The 17,406-nt window shown below is 41.3% G+C and overlaps 1 long non-coding RNA gene across 2 annotated transcripts in view; it reads left to right on the forward strand.

Annotated features, from left to right (window-relative positions):
• The window catches only part of LOC139176437 (uncharacterized), a 66,820-nt gene continuing 49,414 nt past the window's right edge, over nucleotides 1-17,406 (forward strand). Inside the window, exon 1 of one of the 2 annotated variants that reach the window (XR_011560917.1) lies at nucleotides 1-17,406. This exon is cut by the window's right edge and continues 4,438 nt beyond it. This is a non-coding gene — a long non-coding RNA (uncharacterized lncRNA). The other variant, XR_011560916.1, reaches the window with a different exon arrangement.

The raw sequence follows: 17,406 nt of genomic DNA on the forward strand, positions 1-17,406 counted from the left end.
CATTTTTTAGAGACACAAGTCATTGATTTATTTTTTCTCCCGGGGACTTAATGGGAGAACCCGGGCCAATAAGCGAAGCTTTGCGAAAGGCAGCATCAGCTCTAGGCCTCTGTCTCTGGACACGCCTCACCAGGAACCTGGCCCCTCTCCCCTGCAAGCCTTTTGAGGACTCCCAAACCCAGGACGGACTGGCCATTCTGACCCAAATGTGAATTAAGGTAAAGGACAACTAAGTGACCCAAAGAAGAAGAGAAAGTCACATATGTAGGTTCACCTGGGCTCTAGAGTGTCTTGAGCCAGCTTCTGATGGAAAGATAAGGTGAATCCCTAATCAGTCAATAATTAACTGAAACTCGGTTAATGGTCCAGTCAACCAAATGCTGCTGACACCTTCAGAACCCTGCTGGAGTGGGAGGGTTAGGTGGGACCTTTTGATAGGAAAGTCTGTTTAGCCCACTGTCCACTCCACTCACAGGTCACCATAGAATGGGGTAAAGTTCCTATTCCTGTATCTGCCAGTGAAATCTTTTCTTAGGTTAATGCCTTTGTGTAACTTTTCAAAATTTCATTTTTGTAAACGTCAGTATGTGTGTTTATGTATGTGTTGTGTACTGAAGAACTTGGGGATCCACTCAGTTCCAGGCCAGTTTGAATCAAATCCCAAATGTGTTCTGATTGTTACTACATTATTCTTCCTGGAGGACCAGAATGTCTCTCCCCAGCCTTGCTCATCTTAGCTTGTAGTTTATTCTCAGTATCTATAGATATTTCTGTTCCTTGTTTCTCAGTGTTAGCTCCTCCTCAACTTGTGATCAAAGCGTAATTGTGTTGTAAGTAGTAAGCAACCACATAGCCCTATCAAAGCATGCAGATAATTCTTGAATTTTAAAGAAGTAGGACTTTAAAGGACTAATAAAGATTTGATCTTGGTACTTCTGGTGGATCAAGGTCTTTTTTCTTTCTACAGAAGCATATTTTTAGAAAAGATGGGTTTAAGTCTCATTTTATTTAATCGAATTTTTTTTGGTTTTGCTTTACTTTGTTGTTCTTCTGTACAGTATTTAGTGTGTCACCATATGCTTGTAGTTAAGCTATTAGATGAGAAAAATCAGTGTGTTAAGTGTAGTCTGAGTTTTTCCTAAAGTCAAGTTGTGCGTCATGATTGTGCATCAATCAATGAACTTGACTCCTAATTTAATCTGCTCAAGCCACTTGAAAAATGTGTTCATTTAGCATGAGAGGAATAAGGTATAAGAGTGTGGCTTAGTATGAATCCATCTCCATCACAGGAGAAAAACAACAAAAATGGCATGCTTATCTACATGCTTATCTACTACAGGGTATCAGTAGTTATTCCTGCATATAGTTCATCTAGCTATGCTTCTGTTGGTTCCACAGCTCAGCCTCTGTAATTGTCAACACAGTTTTTCTCTTCTCGTAGAACTCAGTAGTCTGGGAGCTCAATTAATCTTTGGCTGCTTGGGGGAGTTGCCAATGGGTGGAAATTCCGCCAATGATCTGTGACACCCTTTTCCACAAGTATTAATTGAGTGGCATTTCTTTTTTCCCCAAATCATCCATCTGTCCTTTCTTATGCAACCTTTGAGTTTCAAAAGGGTAGAAGGCAAGCTTCCTTTCCATATTTAGCCTCAGAAGACAATTTATGAATTAGACAATAGAACCTACTGTAACCTTATAAAGAAATCTCAAAGATTCACCAGCCTGAAGCAACATGTTAAATATAAAACTCATTATATCCAGCCCTCTTTACCCTTTGCCTATTAAAACTTCTTGTCTTTCATGAAGGTAGTTGATAAATGGCTAGATCCAGTGTTGCTATAATCATTTGGGGGATTGTTAGTAGAAAACATAAAAGAGGGACAATGAGAAGTTTTTTCTAAAGTAACCATTATTCCATTTGTAGTAAAAAAATCTAGGATCCTATATTTTTAGTTTTTGTGCTAATTTTTTTATTGTTTTAAAAGATCAAAATCTCACCAATAAGAGTACTGTTAAGTAAAGCAGAAGACATACATCAAGTTATCTGCATGGTGATCCCATTGCTTGGATATTAAAATGAGATTAAAAAAAAAAAAAAAAAACAGAGCCAGCATCTATTATTCAAGAAATCAAAAGGCATTCATAATTACACTACTCATTTTTGAGCATCATGTTAATGATGATAGGAAACTATAGATCTTGACAGTGGTATGTTTAGTTATATTCGCTACAAAAAAAAAAATGTTGTTTACCCCTCGAGAATTTCTTAAGAAGAAAAATCCATCTCCATCAATGAACAATATTTTTCTCCCCAAGGGATATTGATTTGAACATTGACTTCACAATAGGTGAGTTATTTCCCTCAGACCCCCTGTTATGAATTGTTAGGTGTCATATCTCTTAGGAGACAAGAAACATGGTGTTTCTGGGTATAGTAATCTCATCAGGGAGATCTCAGTTCTGAATTGTGGTTGGTTTGGAATATTTCAGCTTTTTAAGGTCTGGGTTAAATTTTTCCATGAGCTATATTCCAAGTTTAAAAGGCATTCTGTCTTATCTTTCTGCCCTTTTAAATGAGGTATAGCTTTCTCTGTGCTCGAAAGGGAGAGGCAAGTGACAGAGCATCCTCAGCTTGGACCTCCTCTCAGCTTGTGTGTGGACCCAGGACTCATGTGCAGTCATGCACATGTCTTCATGATTCCCCTTTCTCCTTTTTTGTAACAGAAAAATGTCTCCAATTTGAAAATGAACCAGATTTTCAAGAAACCAATATGTAAAGGAGCATAATGGTAGATGGGGAGGGGGGGAAGAATAGAAACTGTAGAATTCTTGTTAACATGATAGTCATTCTTTTATTTATTTGTTAGAATTTGTGTACGTTTTCTTAACAAGATTTTTTTTTAACTTATATTTTTAAAAATATTTATTTATTTGGCTGTGCCAGTCTTAGCTGTGGCATGTGGGATCTAGTTCCCTGACCAAGGAAGAAACCTGAGCTTTTTGCACTGGGAGCTAGAAGTTTTAGACACTAGACCACCAGGGAAGTCCCTTAATGAGTTTCTTGCAAGGGCTTATTTATCCATCCATTTATTCTTCAACAAATACTCGTTTACACTCATGTGTCAGACATGGTGCTCAACACTGGTTGAGCACAAGATAAAGAAGACCCATCAGAGTCATTCATAGTGGTTGGGAAGATATTAGGCAAGCTAGTTATGAAAGCACTTATAGAGCTCAGAGGCTTTTCTTCATGGCAGTTTGGAGTATCAAGGAAGTCTTCTGGGAGGAGGTGAACATAAGCAAGCGATGAATCAGACCAGGGCCTTAGGAGAGGAAGGGAAGTGAGTCTGTGTCTCTGGTACCTGGTGAGAGAAATCTTAAGCAAGTCACTGCCTTAGTTTCCTTGTCAGCAAATTGGGAAGAATAACAATACCTGCCTTTTGAGATTGTTGTGAAGATTAAATGAGAATGCATAGGAGGGCCCCAATACTGTGGCTGGCACAGAGTGTACCTGCAGCAAGTGTGTGCTTAACAGGCATGAAAAAAGGGACAGATTTCAACACGCTCTCTAACACTGACCTGACAGATATTTGTTGGGTACCTACCACGCGTCGCCTCTTAGTGCTGGATCCTGGGCAGGAGCCGAATCGTTTGTCAGGAGGCCCCATGAAGGTGCATTGAGGGGTCCAGTGGCGGCTGACTTGGGCCAGGCATGGAGGAGACACATCGCCTCAGTGCTGGGAAGCCTGAGGTGGCCTCTCCCTGCTGGAGGGCAGAGCAGAGCGCCCGGGGAGGCCTGGCAGACCGGGAAGGGCTGCATGGGGCAGCCATGGCCTCAAAGCCGGAAGGACACTGGCACACATGTTCCTTTGGGGTTCCTCAGCTCCCTCGGCATTTTCCATGAATGCATGCTGCCTTTCTGTAACTGGGCTATAGTCTCTTCAGGGACCAAGGCGCCCATCTCTGTGCGGTCCCCATCCTCCCCGTGCTGCCTGTGGCAAGCTGCAACCTCTGCCCCATCCTCAGTAAGTATGGCCAACTCCTCACACGGCCCTCTTCTCCTGCTCAAATGGCCCTGCCGTTTCTTATACCCAGGTGACTGCAGAAGGCTCAGGCTAAAACACTCGCTCTGGTGCTTATTCGAGAAATTCCTGAATTGGGAATTGTGATCCTGTCACCACCTGAAACTTTCTGTATTGCTCAATAAAGTCCGAAAGCCTGAATGTATCCTATAAAACTTGGCATCATCTCATTCCTGTCCCCCAGAGTCCCGCCTCATCTCTTGACACTCTCCCCATGGCTCCATGTCATTGGCTTTTTCCCCCCCATTGTTTCAGCACCATGAGCACCTTTATACATGTTGTTGCCTCTGTTTGAAAGGCTCTCCCCAACCCCTTCTCCAGATGAACGCCTCTCTTTATTTTATTTATTTCATTTATTAGAAGTCCTCTGCTTATGAAAGGTCTCCCTCATTCCCTAATGATACATACTCACAACGCCTATAGTTTTCCTTCATCCTGCTTATCATAATTGAAATGAAGACGTTATTTGAACACAAGCCTTATTTATCCAACATATATTCCTGGAACCCGTAATGTAGGTATTTATAACAACATGCAGTAAGGCAGTCAAAGGGCCTGCCCATGGTGCTTGTATTTTAATAAGTGAGGCAATGCGTAAGAAACCAAAGTAGATATGATATAATGTCAGGGAGTGATAAGTACTCTGGCGAAAAGTGAAGATGGGTAAGGAGACAGAACTGAAGATAAACTGGGGATGGGCTTAAGAAGGAAGGGCTTTTAGGTTGCTTCCATGTCCTGGCGATTATAAACAGTGCTGCAATGAACACTGGGGTGCATGTGCCTTTTTGAAAGGAATGGATAAAGAAGATGTGGCACATATACACAATGGAACATTACTCAGCCATGAAAAAGGACAAAATAATGCCACTTGCAGCAACATGGAAGGACCTAGACACTGTCATACTGGTTAAAATGTCAGATAGAAAAAGACAAATATCGTTTGATATGACTTATATGTGAAACCTTAAAAAAAAGTACAAGTGAATTTATATACAAAACAGAAATAGAGCTACAGATGTAGAAAGCAAACTTACGGTTACCAGGGGGAAAGGAGTGGGAGGGATAAATGGAGAGACTGGGATTGACATATATACACTACTATGTATAAAATAGACAACCAATAAGCACTTATTATATAGCCTGGGGAAATCTATTCAATACTCTGTGATGGCCTACATAGGGAAAAAATCTAAAAAAGAATATTGTGTCCTACTCTTTGTGACCCCCTGGACTGTAGCCCGCCAGGCTCCTCTGTCCATGGAATTCTTGTCCAGGCAAGAATATTGAAGTGGGTTTCCATTCCCTTCTCCAGAGAATCTTTCTGACTCAGGGATCAAACCCTGGTCTCTGGCATTGCAGGTGAATTCTTTACCATCTGAGCCACCAGGGAGGCCCATTCTTATTTAGCACAAGGGAAATCTATTCAATACTCTGTAGTGGCCTGTGGGAAAATAATCTAAATAAGTGGACATATGTGTGTATATGTACCGGATTCACTTTGCTATATACCTGAAACTAATACAACTTTGTAAATCAACTATACTCCAATATTTTTTTTTTTAAGCAGGAAGGGCTTATGAGTGTCCTAGGCTAGAATTCCCAATATCCAACACAGTGCCTGGCATCTAGAGAGTACCTGATAAATGTTTGCTGAATGAGAATCACATTGGGTGAAGGATACTGAAGAGGGCTAACTAGGTTGTATTGTTATGCTTGTTTCTCTCCAACGTCCCTGTCTAAGGACTGGGACAATTCGGTCTATGTGTTCACCCCACATTCAGTGTGAATCCACGTCAAACCCAATTTCCTGTTCAGGTTGACTACAGTCACACCTTTCTTGAGGTCACTTTGCCTACTTTCTTCTTAATTGCCCTGGGAAAAATTGCAACCGGTTGGTGAATGAAATATTTATGCTTTGAAGAATCGATGTTCTAATCAGTTTCTATTTATACTGATGATCAGCTCTTTCTCAGTGAGGAGGAGGAGAATTTTTTCTGTGATCTATGCGCTTCTAAATGACTAATGAAGTCAATCTGGGCCTGGCAGATTTTTGCCACGACTTGGACAGACACAGCGCTCATGATGCTGTGTTACTTCTCAGCTCCCTGGTTCCCTGGTTCCCACTGCAATGATCTCATCATTGGCATTTCGTTCTCATAGTGTCAGATCATCCCTGCTTTGCATTACACCTCTGTGTGTCTCGGACTTGGGGCACTGCCTGTCATTTTCCTCTCAACCAAGATGGTTGACTTCTTAAGGAAGAGGCCAAAGAGTAAACATCTTCAGTTAGCTTTGTTTTGTTTTCATTTTGGTAGGATGGGGAGAGAGGGAAATTCATGCTCTCATAATTTCCTTCAGTTTGAATGAAAGTACTTTTGGAGATCAGGGTGGATTGTGATCCAGACAAATTGGGTCCATTGCCTGAACTTGGTTTAAAAAAATCAAACCGCGTAAAGGCAATGAGCCCCAGGAATGCTCCTTTCCTTGTCTCTGGACCCTAGTGCACCTTTTCATTTGAAATGCTCACTGCATTTCACAGTGCACAAATGAAATGAAAAACCCGGCTCCTCTCCTCTCTGCCCCAGAGGCCTTTTCTGGTTCTGCACTGCTCTAGGAGTCTGTTGCTTTGTTTGTACCACTCTTTGGACAAGAAATGCCAATCAAAATCCATACTTCAGGGGAATTTCCGGGTGGTCCAGTAGTTCGGACTGTGCACTTTCACTGAAGGGGCCACAGGTTCAATCCCTGGTCAGGGAACTAAGATCCCACATGCTGCACAGCAAAAATAAATAAATAGATAAAATATTTAAAAATCCATAGTCATACTCCAAGTTCATTTTGGCTTTAATCCATGCTATTTTGACTGTCCCACCCCCTTCTCTCTGCACATCACAGTTCTCTGTGAAAAATTCCCAACTCCCCAACAGAAAAATCCCACATTTTCTATCTAGCATTAACCAGCTTCTCAGCCACCCCAGGCCCTAATAATGAGGCCTTCAAATAGTTGCTGCTCATGGAATTGGTTAAGAAAAAGACAAGATCAACAGAATGTCTCTCCATTTTCACCCTGCTTCCTTCAATCTTATCAATTTGTAATTGTATATTTATTTATCTTTTCACTTACTGACTGTCCCCCTTCCCATAAACGTTGGGAAACGTGTCTGCCTTGCTGGCCAAGGTACGCCCGATGCTGGCCAGAGCAAACGTGTTTAGTGAATCTCTGTGGAAGGGAATAAGCTTATTCAGGGTGGATTTCCACTCACCCTAAAGAAGGGATATGAAAGCAAACTTTGGTGGTTTTGTTTCACTGCGGGCAAATTCGTATGGACTGAGAAATTCAATTAACTGTATTCATCAATTTTTGTCTCTGGGGTAGAGTCGTGAGACTAAGACCCAGAATTCTTGGTCCCACCCCTTTTGTGGCATTAAAAAAAAAAAAAAAAACTTGGCCTATTACACCAACCAGATTTTTTTTCTTTGTCTCAGAAGGCTCAGCTGAACGCTAGATTCCTCACCCAGTGCAACAATCAAAAACTCAGAAAACCTCAGCTGCCTCAGATGATGTCACAAAACCCTTAAGAATGCTCACTGCTGAGTTGGGCACAGGTCCAGCAAACACAGTTCTTTCTGCCAGTTATTCAGGGTCTTTGACAGATTAGGTGGTCTTTTTTATTCCTCTTCTTCTTCTTTTTTTTTTTCCATCCTCTTAAAAGGCAGTTCAGTTTACCTCTAAGCAAGACATTAGCTCTGGCTGCCCCAAATAACATTTTAATTGAAGTCTCAGTCCAAACAAATGCCTGGTCTCTTTATTAACCCCAACAGTGTAATTTTTCAACCTAAGACTGATTCAGGGGGAAACCGTCTCACTTAAACTGCCATGCAACGGAACATGGCAGTTTTCCTCAATCAGTCTCTTTTCTGACCTTAATTTGAACCTTAATCTCTTTTAACCATGTTCTCTTTATTAGCTGCTCATAGCCGTGGCACAATACTAATTTTCCTGTTTTTAGACTAGCAGTTTACAGAGGTAGTTCACTCCCCCGTCTGTCCCCAAATGTATCCAAGATTTCATGGACCTTTTTGGGAAAAGGAAGGTAATACTTAACCTTTTTTTTTTAGGTTTAGTAATTTAAATAGCTGCTTTAAAAAATGCTCTATAGAATTTTAGACTGGGTATTTTTTGAGGTACATTAAAGTTTAGGTACAAAAGAATTAGACACTTAATTGTCAGAAAAACCTAAAAAACCTTTTAAATAGTTACAAAAGATTTTTCATCCATAGACAGGTCCACACTCATAACATGGAAATTAAAGCTATTATCTTAATAATTCAGGCAAAAACAGTATGTTTTTATTAGAAACCTCTAATCTTTGGGGGGAGACCTGAGTTATCCAGATAATTGCTTCCATTCCTTCCTTTTTTAATGCTTAGATATAATCAATGAGTAAGGATAGAGACAATCATTTTTTTCTTAATTATACCTTCCCATTTTTTGACATTGGTAAAATGATCCAAATTAAAAAGAAAAAAAATCCACCCTTTTCAATAACAATGAAAAAAAAAAGTGTTTCTCTATTTGGAGTCTACCTTAATATAGCAGAACTATGTAGGTAGAAAAACAGTGCTTATGATCATGTGCTCAATTAGATTTATTATAGGTTTTTGTACTTTTTGGCATTAGCATGAAAGCATATTGGTTATTATTCTTTCTAACTTAATTGAAGGCTTTGTATCTAGTTACCCCTCTGTTCTTTCCTTAATACAATAGTTTATTGATTGCAAAAAATTACATTTCTGTGACTTTAAAGTCCTAGAACGAGGACTGTCATTGAAAGTTGGAGATTCAGCCTCGTGTTTGGAGGGCAGGAACCATGTGCCCTCTGGGTGTGAGGAGGTGGGCAGCTGGGAACAATGGTCTGTCCCCTGCAGAGTTCTGTGGCAGTAGCAGCATGCTGGCACGATAAACTTCGCCTTCATTTCACTGGCTCAAACAATTAGTGGGATTGAATCAGAGTTCTCCTGGATCATGGTTTATTATATGTTATTAAATTCCATTATTCGAGAAGTTGCTGCTACGATTCTAAAACTTCCCAACGTCTCACACAAAGCCCCCATCTCCATTCTCTGTGTATTTTCTTTTACGTTTATCTTCTGCTTCTCTGATAGTCAAGGTTTCCTTTTTCTTTCCCCTTGGTACTTATTTAAAGAGCTAAGAGCTAATTTGAAAATACATCTTTGAAAGGGCAACAAAAATGAGATGTGAAAAAAAAATGGATGAAGATTCTTAATTAGTCCATTATTTGACACGCACGATTTAACATGGTATGCTTAGCATTGTGCATTCCCCAAAAGAACAAGGCTCTTTTTTTTTTATCCCAAACTTTAACTCCCTCTCATTCATTATATCCCTTCTTGTCACTTTCCATTAGCTGATCATGACATCCTTTGCTGGAAGGGCGAGCAAGCAGATTACTTCCAAACTGGTGTAAGTGACACTCAAAAGACTGGCCTAAAGGGGGTTCTGTGATAGCAACAAGCTCCTCAGCCCCTGGAGTTGGAGAATGTCATTTCAATAATATATCGGAGTTCATTGTCACATCATTTCTGAAGCAACTTGGCAACTTCCCAGAAGTGGCAGGAATGGGTCTTCTGCTGGAATTTGTGTGTAGACACCATCTAATGTTTTTGCAGTTGCTAATTACTATCATATAATAATAATTATTATTGTTTATTGTGCCGACGCAAACCTTCTATCTAGCATAGCATCCTGCATTTTACAGATGAGGCAACCGAAGACCAAAGAGATGAAATAAATTTTCTGTAGCTGATGAGTGGCAGAGCTAGGACTTATTGAGGTCTGACTATGTCTCTTACCATTAGAACAGGCTACATACACCACCTCAATGGCTAGGAAACTCTAGCATGTCTCCGTAAATCTAAAGGATAAAGAAATGATCAAAAGCATATTCATTTTAATGCAACTGAAACATATCCTGTCCCCAAGTACTTCTAAATGGGGGCAGGGAGTGACTGAATGAGTCAGGGATTAAACAAACATAGATGGATTGTGTGATGAAAAGAAGTGGAGAATCTGATGCTCTGATCAGAAAGCCCTGAACATGTGAACAGTTCCCCCAGCCCAGCATCCCTGCCCCCCAGCCCCCCTCCAATACTCTCAAAGGTCCCACCTTGGGAATCTGCCTTGGAATGGGGTGGACCTGGGGAGAGTGGAATGGTTGCAGATTGAAGGTGTATCTCAGTCAGTCACAGAGAGCCATGAGCTCTGGCCTGAACAGTGCCAGGACTGAGGCTGGCCAGCACGCGGACCCTCACTCCAGCTTCTTAACTCCTGTGGTCTTCTGCTCCCAAGAAAACCACATTAAGTTCATTCATCAAGTTTCAGCTTCTTCCCTTCCTTAAACAAGTTTTAGCTTCTTTTCCCAGTAACCCTTCAAACATTTTGATTATAGAGAGTTTGGAAATACAAAGAAACGTTATGTAAAAGTCCCCTATTCTTCTTCCATTGAAGTGAAAGTCACTCAGTTGTGTCTGACTCTTTATGACCCCATGGACTAAACAGTCCATGGAATTCTCCAGGCCAGAAAGCTGGAATGCGTAGCCTTTCCCTTTTCCAGGAGGGGTCTTCCCAACCCAGGGATCGAAGCTAGGTCTCCCACATTGCAGACAGATTCTTTACCAACTGGGGAGCCCAGTCAGATATTCTCATGGTATAGATTTTTCTGGGGTTTCTCGGGTGGCTCAGTGGTAAAGAATCTGCCTACCAAGCAGGAGACCGGGGTTTGATTCATGGGTTGGGAAGATCCCCTGGAGAAGGAAATGGCAGCTTCAGTGTTGTTGCCTGGGAAATCCCTCAGACAGAGGAGCCTGGCATGCTATACAGTCCACAGAGTCACGAAGAGTCAGACACAACTGAGCGACTAAACAGCAGCACAGCCTAGATGTTTCTAGTCTAGGCCATCCATGTATATGCTAGGTGGTAAAACAAGTAGTTACGGGGTAGACTCTGAAACCAGACCACCATCTTTAAATCTAGACACTGCCATCAGCAGCGTCACCCGACCTCTCTGGCCCCCTGTTTTCTCACGTGTAAAGTCCACCCCCCCCACCACCGCCATCGAGTTGTGACAGGGGCTATTGCATGTGAAGCAGCTGGCCCATGGACAGCCCTTACTGCTTTTCAGCTATGGCTGTATGTATGTTGTTCCTGTGTTCTTGTCTTACTTGCTCTTTCTGACCATGCTCCAGCCTCCTTGATTCCAAGCCCACAGATAAGTTCATCCTCGACCGAGTTTCTGTCTCTTTTCAGTCCATTTTGTTTGACTGGCCTCCCCTCACACCACATCAGTGATTTTTTCCAGGTCTCAATTCCTGTTCATTTACCCATAACTCTTAAACAAGCATGGCCAGCATCTTATTTCCACTCCAGTCTGATGGACACATTTCTGCTTGGCTACCCAGCTTACCAAGTCTAGCACCATGGCAAAGACTGAGCAGGCTTCCTTGCTCTTCTCCTTCTTGAGCTCCTTGAAGTGAGTGCAACTGGAGGCAAAACCAGGAGCTCGTGATCACAAAGACAGCTCCAGCATCCACCCACGGTCTGGGAGCCTCAGGAAGGTCAGTGAGAAACTAGGTGCCAAATATAGATAGGCAACACAAGGGCAAGTTTATGTGCTGAAAACAATTTTAGATGTAAGAAGGATATTTTTAAAAATCATATTCTTTTAAAAAACTGTCTTTGTCAAATCCATCTTCTCAGAGATTTTTGCATCACTGAGAAGGAAAAAATATAAATAAAAATTTTATCTTTAGATAGCACATTAAAATATGTGTATTTTATATATTACATATATGTATTTTTAAACTTGTAAGTGTGTGTGATAGGAGCATGGATGGCCAGCCACAGGAATGGGAGAAGAGGGAATTACATTTAATGAAGCTGGGACCTTTCACGTAGACCTTTCAGACTTAAAAAAAATTGTTGATTTTACATGCCAAAGTCTTGAAAGGGCCTTGACGGCTCACGGCTTTGGTGTATTTTTCCAGATGGCAGATGCCATTTTGTGTTTTGCATAAACTGACTAAATTTGCTTGCTCTTTGTACTTATTTCAGAGGCAACCATTCTTTGCTTTCAATAGGACAGAAGAGCTCCTTGGCACTGGAATCCTCCTGGTCTGGGGAGGGAGGGATGGTTAAGGGACTGTTCTGAGGATGTGCAGGCATCATCCCAAACTTCCTACGTTCACTCTGAGGAAGGAGGGCACACCGGGGCATTGAATCCCTGCTCCCTATGGATATCTCTGACTCTGTGAGCAAGTCACAGAAAGCAAATTGTGCTGGAGAACTTCTGAAAGCTATTTTTTCCAGTTTTCCCATCTTTACTTCCATGGAGAACAAATAGGTTCATTATGTTCTTATTTCAACTCCTCTCTAGCCTAACTACTAGTTGTATGACCCCTTAATGTAATTCCTTTGTACTTCAGATTTTGCAAATATATATATAATGCTAATAAAAATAACACATCCTTCAGAATTTGTCATAAAGAGTCTGTGAGTAAATGCAGATAAAGGATTTAGAACAGTGCCTGATATATGGTAAATGCTCAAGAAATTTTGATCATTATTGTTATGATTACAGTCCATGGGAATTTTCACTTTTTTCTCATTTTCTGCTGATTGACCCTGCCCTACTCCTGTCACCATTTTGCTGACTCTTTGGGTCATTCTTTATGGAAATAGGCTGGCAATAGAGTGGTTACACTATTGGTTTTGAAGTCAAATAGAATCAAGTTGAAATTCTTGAAGTAACGTTTAATAGCTATATCTTCTCCACAAGTGACTCCATTTCTTTAAGCCTCAATGTCTTCATCTATAAAATAAGGATGATCACAACAGTACCTACCTCATAACATCTTGAGAGGCTTCAATGAGACAATGCTTGCAGTGTCTGGCAAGAAGGTACAGCTTGTTATGTATGTTATTATTTTTGATGCTCCAAATTTTATCAGGGTAGGACTCTTCTAAAAGACACCTAGAAGCTTGTCAAAGCTCCAGGGCTCCAGTTTTATGTCAGCTACCCTACCAGAAAAGAGGGCAAGCACAGAAATAGAAAGACGCTATGAGGCCATGACTTGACAGAGACTCTTTGCCAAATCATGTCACTGATTTGACAGAGCTGCGTATCAGTTAACATGAATTTCAGTTCCAGTTAGGAAACTCACATTCCTGAGTGGCCCTCCCAGCTCATTTGCATTGGAGATTCCAAAGGATAGGAACTATTGGGATAGGCATGGAAGCTGTATTCTTCTATCCTAAACTCCCCAAATAAAGCATAGGGTGAGGTAGATAGTAAGGAAGAAAAAGTTACTTGTGCTGGTAACTCAAGGAGGAATGTGGCATTTGCACACTATGGAATATTCAAATTTCCCATTTTCCAAAATGTATTTCTTCCCTCAAACTAAAAATGGATAGAAATTGCATCTGTGAGTGAAAGAAAGCCCTTTAAACACTATACTTGTGTTATTGGACAGCTGAAAACTGTCTAACTCATGTTTGCCCTTTGTTCTCTAAGGATCTCCATAACTGAATAATGAGAAAACCAAAGAGCTCTTGAAACTTTGCCCCAAAACTAGAAGGAAACCTGAAAAAACTGAGGAGCGTGGAATAAGGGAGCGTGAAAAACAGCAGCAATCTTGCAAATATTTAGTGTGTCCTCTTAGATTTGTTTCAGCCTCTCCCTGCCTGTGACTTCTAACAGTAAGAATAAAATGGGTTTGAGTTAGGAGGAAAAGGCACTGACATAACTTCTTTTCTCAGTTCTGATAACAACTCTGTCTTTGTCCTTGACCTCATACTTAGAAATTACTCAGAATGTAGAATTCTACAATGATCACTAACAGTAAAATAAGACAGGAAAGTAAGTTTGAGCAAGAGGCAAAGAAAGTATATATCAAAAGAAAACGGGAAGAAAAGTGGGAAAGAATAGGAGGAATCTATATTATTAAAATGGGGAAGAAATTACATAACAGAGAAAAAGAAAAAAACCTTTACATTATTGTAACAGAGATGGCTAGCTGACCCACCAAGATTTACGCTCCCCTTTCACAGCGCCGAACTGTTTCTGGGAATCAATTGCTCAGCCAGGGACTGTATTTCCCAGACTCTCTTGCACGGATGTGGGATTATGTGATGAGCTCTTACCCCTGGAATATGAGCTGAATTGAAGAGATGGTTGTCACTTTTGTCTTCAGTTAAGACTGTGTGTAGTTTCTCTGTTCTTTGTCTGTCTGTCTCCCTCTCTCTGTCTCTCACCATCCTCTGGCTGGATAATACCAGGACAGTCTTGATGGCATCCATATACAGGAGATGCAGAGCCACAACATGACAAGAATCTGGATTCCTGACTCACTCTTTGAAGAAGAGCAGCTAAGGACAGCCACCCAACCAGAAATGGCCACGTTAGACCTTTGGTGAGTGAGACATACACTTTCATGTGTTAAGCCACTGAGCTCTGGGGTTTATCTGTTATACCTGCAAACATGACTTAACTTGACTAATAAGGAAATTGATATCAGAAGGAAGCTCCAGAAATGGTTGCTTTTTCTTTTTCTCTTTGCTTAAAAACCAGTTAATCATTTCCTGATATCCTCTTTTTCTTCTATGATGTTGTCAAGAGCAGCCAGTAACAGTCAGCGTGTGATATTTTTCACCTGTAAGCACAAGAGTCACGTGGTAGGACTTTCAAGTTACTAAAGGCAACAGCTTTGCAGAGTGTTTTTCTACTTCCTGCAATGGATCTCCAGCCCTCCAGACTAATATATCTGCTTCTTACAACTTGGCCACAAAGTCAGTGCCGCACATGTTAGGGTTTTGTTGCAGGACACCACATCTGGTACCAAATAGGATGGTCAAGTTTAGTCAGAAAAATAGAGAACCTCTCATGGCAGAGATAAGGCAATGTGTTCACCAGACTGTTTCTTCTCCCTGGACACAGGGGGGGACCACACTGGCCTTGCAATTTTAACTGGGGCTTCAGGACCAGTTCTTTGTAATGGCATGTCAGCAGGAGTCCTGGGCCACGTTTGGTCCAGGAAGTTAAGAATACACGCGTGCTTTCTCTGTGTTCTCTCCTTCTCTTCCTCGGGGGTTTGGAGGGCGTGTGTTCAGACAATGTAGCTACAAGGTAGAAGCCACTCAATGTAAATCTTGAACAAGAAATAACCTTATTTTTAAAAATAATTCAGTGTTAGTTATTATTCTTTATTTGGGGGGTGACCAAAGATTTTTAAAAATTTTTTATAGAATTTTTGAAGGTTATACTCCATTAAGAGTTATTAAAAAATATTGGCTGTATTCCCTGTGCTGTACAATACATCCTTGTAGCCTACCTACACACAATAGTTTGTTCCTCCCACTCCCCTACCCCTGTAAGGCCCCTGCCACTGGTAACTACTAGTTTGTTCTCTATCTGTGAGTCTGCTTCTTTTTTGTTATATTCACTAGCTTGTTGTACCTTTTAGATTCCACATATGAGTGATAACGTATGTGGAATCTAAAAAAAAAATGTGTATTTGTCTTTCTCTGACATTTCACTTAGTATAATGCTCTCCAAGTCCATCTGTGTTTCTGCAAATAGCAAAAATCCCATTCTTTTTTATGGCTGAGTAGTATTCCATTTTGGGGTTCTAAGGTGGCTGTAGTGGTAAAGAATCTGCCTGCCAATGCAGGAGACATAAGAGACACAGGCTCAGTCCCTGGGTTGGTGAGATCCTCTGGAGGAGAGCATGGCCACCCACTCCAGTATCCTTGCCTGGAGAATCCCATCAACTGAGGAGCCTGATGGGCTACAGTCCATAGCATCTCAAAGAGACAGAAGCAACTCAGCACACATGGACAGTATTCCATTGATATATACACACACACTACATATTCTATATCCATTAATCTGGTGATGGACACTTATTTTGCTTCCATATGTTGGCAATTGTAAATAATGCCACTGTGAACACTGGGGTGTATGCATTTTTTCAAATTACTGTTTTTGTTTTTTTCCTACAGATATATACCCAGGAGTATTTTGTTATACTATTCAGAGTTTGGAGGTTGTTACCAAAATATACCTATCCCATTCTGCTAATGTACTTGAAATATTCCCATCAGGAAGGAATTCAATGTGAGCAATTAGAGGTTTACAGGATCTTTGGGAGGGCTGGGAAATAAAGGTCAAGGGAGTTGTTCAGTTCAATTCAGTTCAGTTGCTCAGTCGTGTCCGACTCTTTGTGACCCCATGAATCGCAGCACACCAGGCCTCCCTGTCCATCATCAACTGCCAGAGTTCACTCAAACTCATGTCCATTGAGTTGGTGATGCCATCCAGCCAGCTCATCCTCTGTCATCCCCCTTTCCTCCTGCCCCCAATCCCTCCCAGCATCAGAGTCTTGGAATTTCCAATGAGTCAACTCTTCGCATGAGGTGGCCAAACTATTGGAGTTTCAGCTTTAGCGTCAGTCCTTCCAATGAACACCCAGGACTGATCTCCTTTAGGATGGACTGGTTGGATCTCCTTGCAGTCCAAGGGACTCTCAAGAGTCTTCACCAACACCACGGTTCAAAAGCATCAATTCTTCGGTGCTCAGCTTTCTTCACAGTCCAACTCTCACATCCATACATGACCACTGGAAAAACCATAGCCTTGATTAGATGGACCTTTGTTGGCAAAGTAATGTCTCTGCTTTTGAATATGCTATCTAGGTTGGTCATAACTTTCCTTCCAAGGAGTAAGCATCTTTTAATTTCATGGCTGCAATCACCATCTGCAGTGATTTTGGAGCCCCAAAAAATAAAGTCTGACACTGTTTCCACTGTATCCCCATCTATTTCCCATGAAGTGGTGGGCCCGGATGCCATGATCTTCGTTTTCTGAATGTTGAGCTTTAAGCCAACTTTTTCACTCTCCTCTTTCACTTTCATCAAAAAGCTTTTTAGTTCCTCTTTATTTTCTGCCATAAGGGTGGTGTCATCTGCATATCTGAGGTTATTGATATTTCTCCCAGCAATCTTGATTCTAGCTAGTGCTTCTTCTAGCCCAGCGTTTCTCCATAGCAGTTAAATAAGCACAGTGACAATATACAGCCTTGATGTACTCCTTTTCCTATTTGGAACCAGTCTGTTGTTCCATGTCCAGTTCTAGCTGTTGTTTCCTGACCTGCATGTAGGTTTCTCAAGAGGCAGGTCAGGTGGTCTGGTATTCCCATCTCTTTCAGAATTTTCCACAGTTTATTGTGATCCACACAGTCAAAGGCTTTG

This window comes from Bos indicus, chromosome 16, assembly GCF_029378745.1.
Source record: "Bos indicus isolate NIAB-ARS_2022 breed Sahiwal x Tharparkar chromosome 16, NIAB-ARS_B.indTharparkar_mat_pri_1.0, whole genome shotgun sequence".
Taxonomy (NCBI): domain Eukaryota; kingdom Metazoa; phylum Chordata; class Mammalia; order Artiodactyla; family Bovidae; genus Bos; species Bos indicus.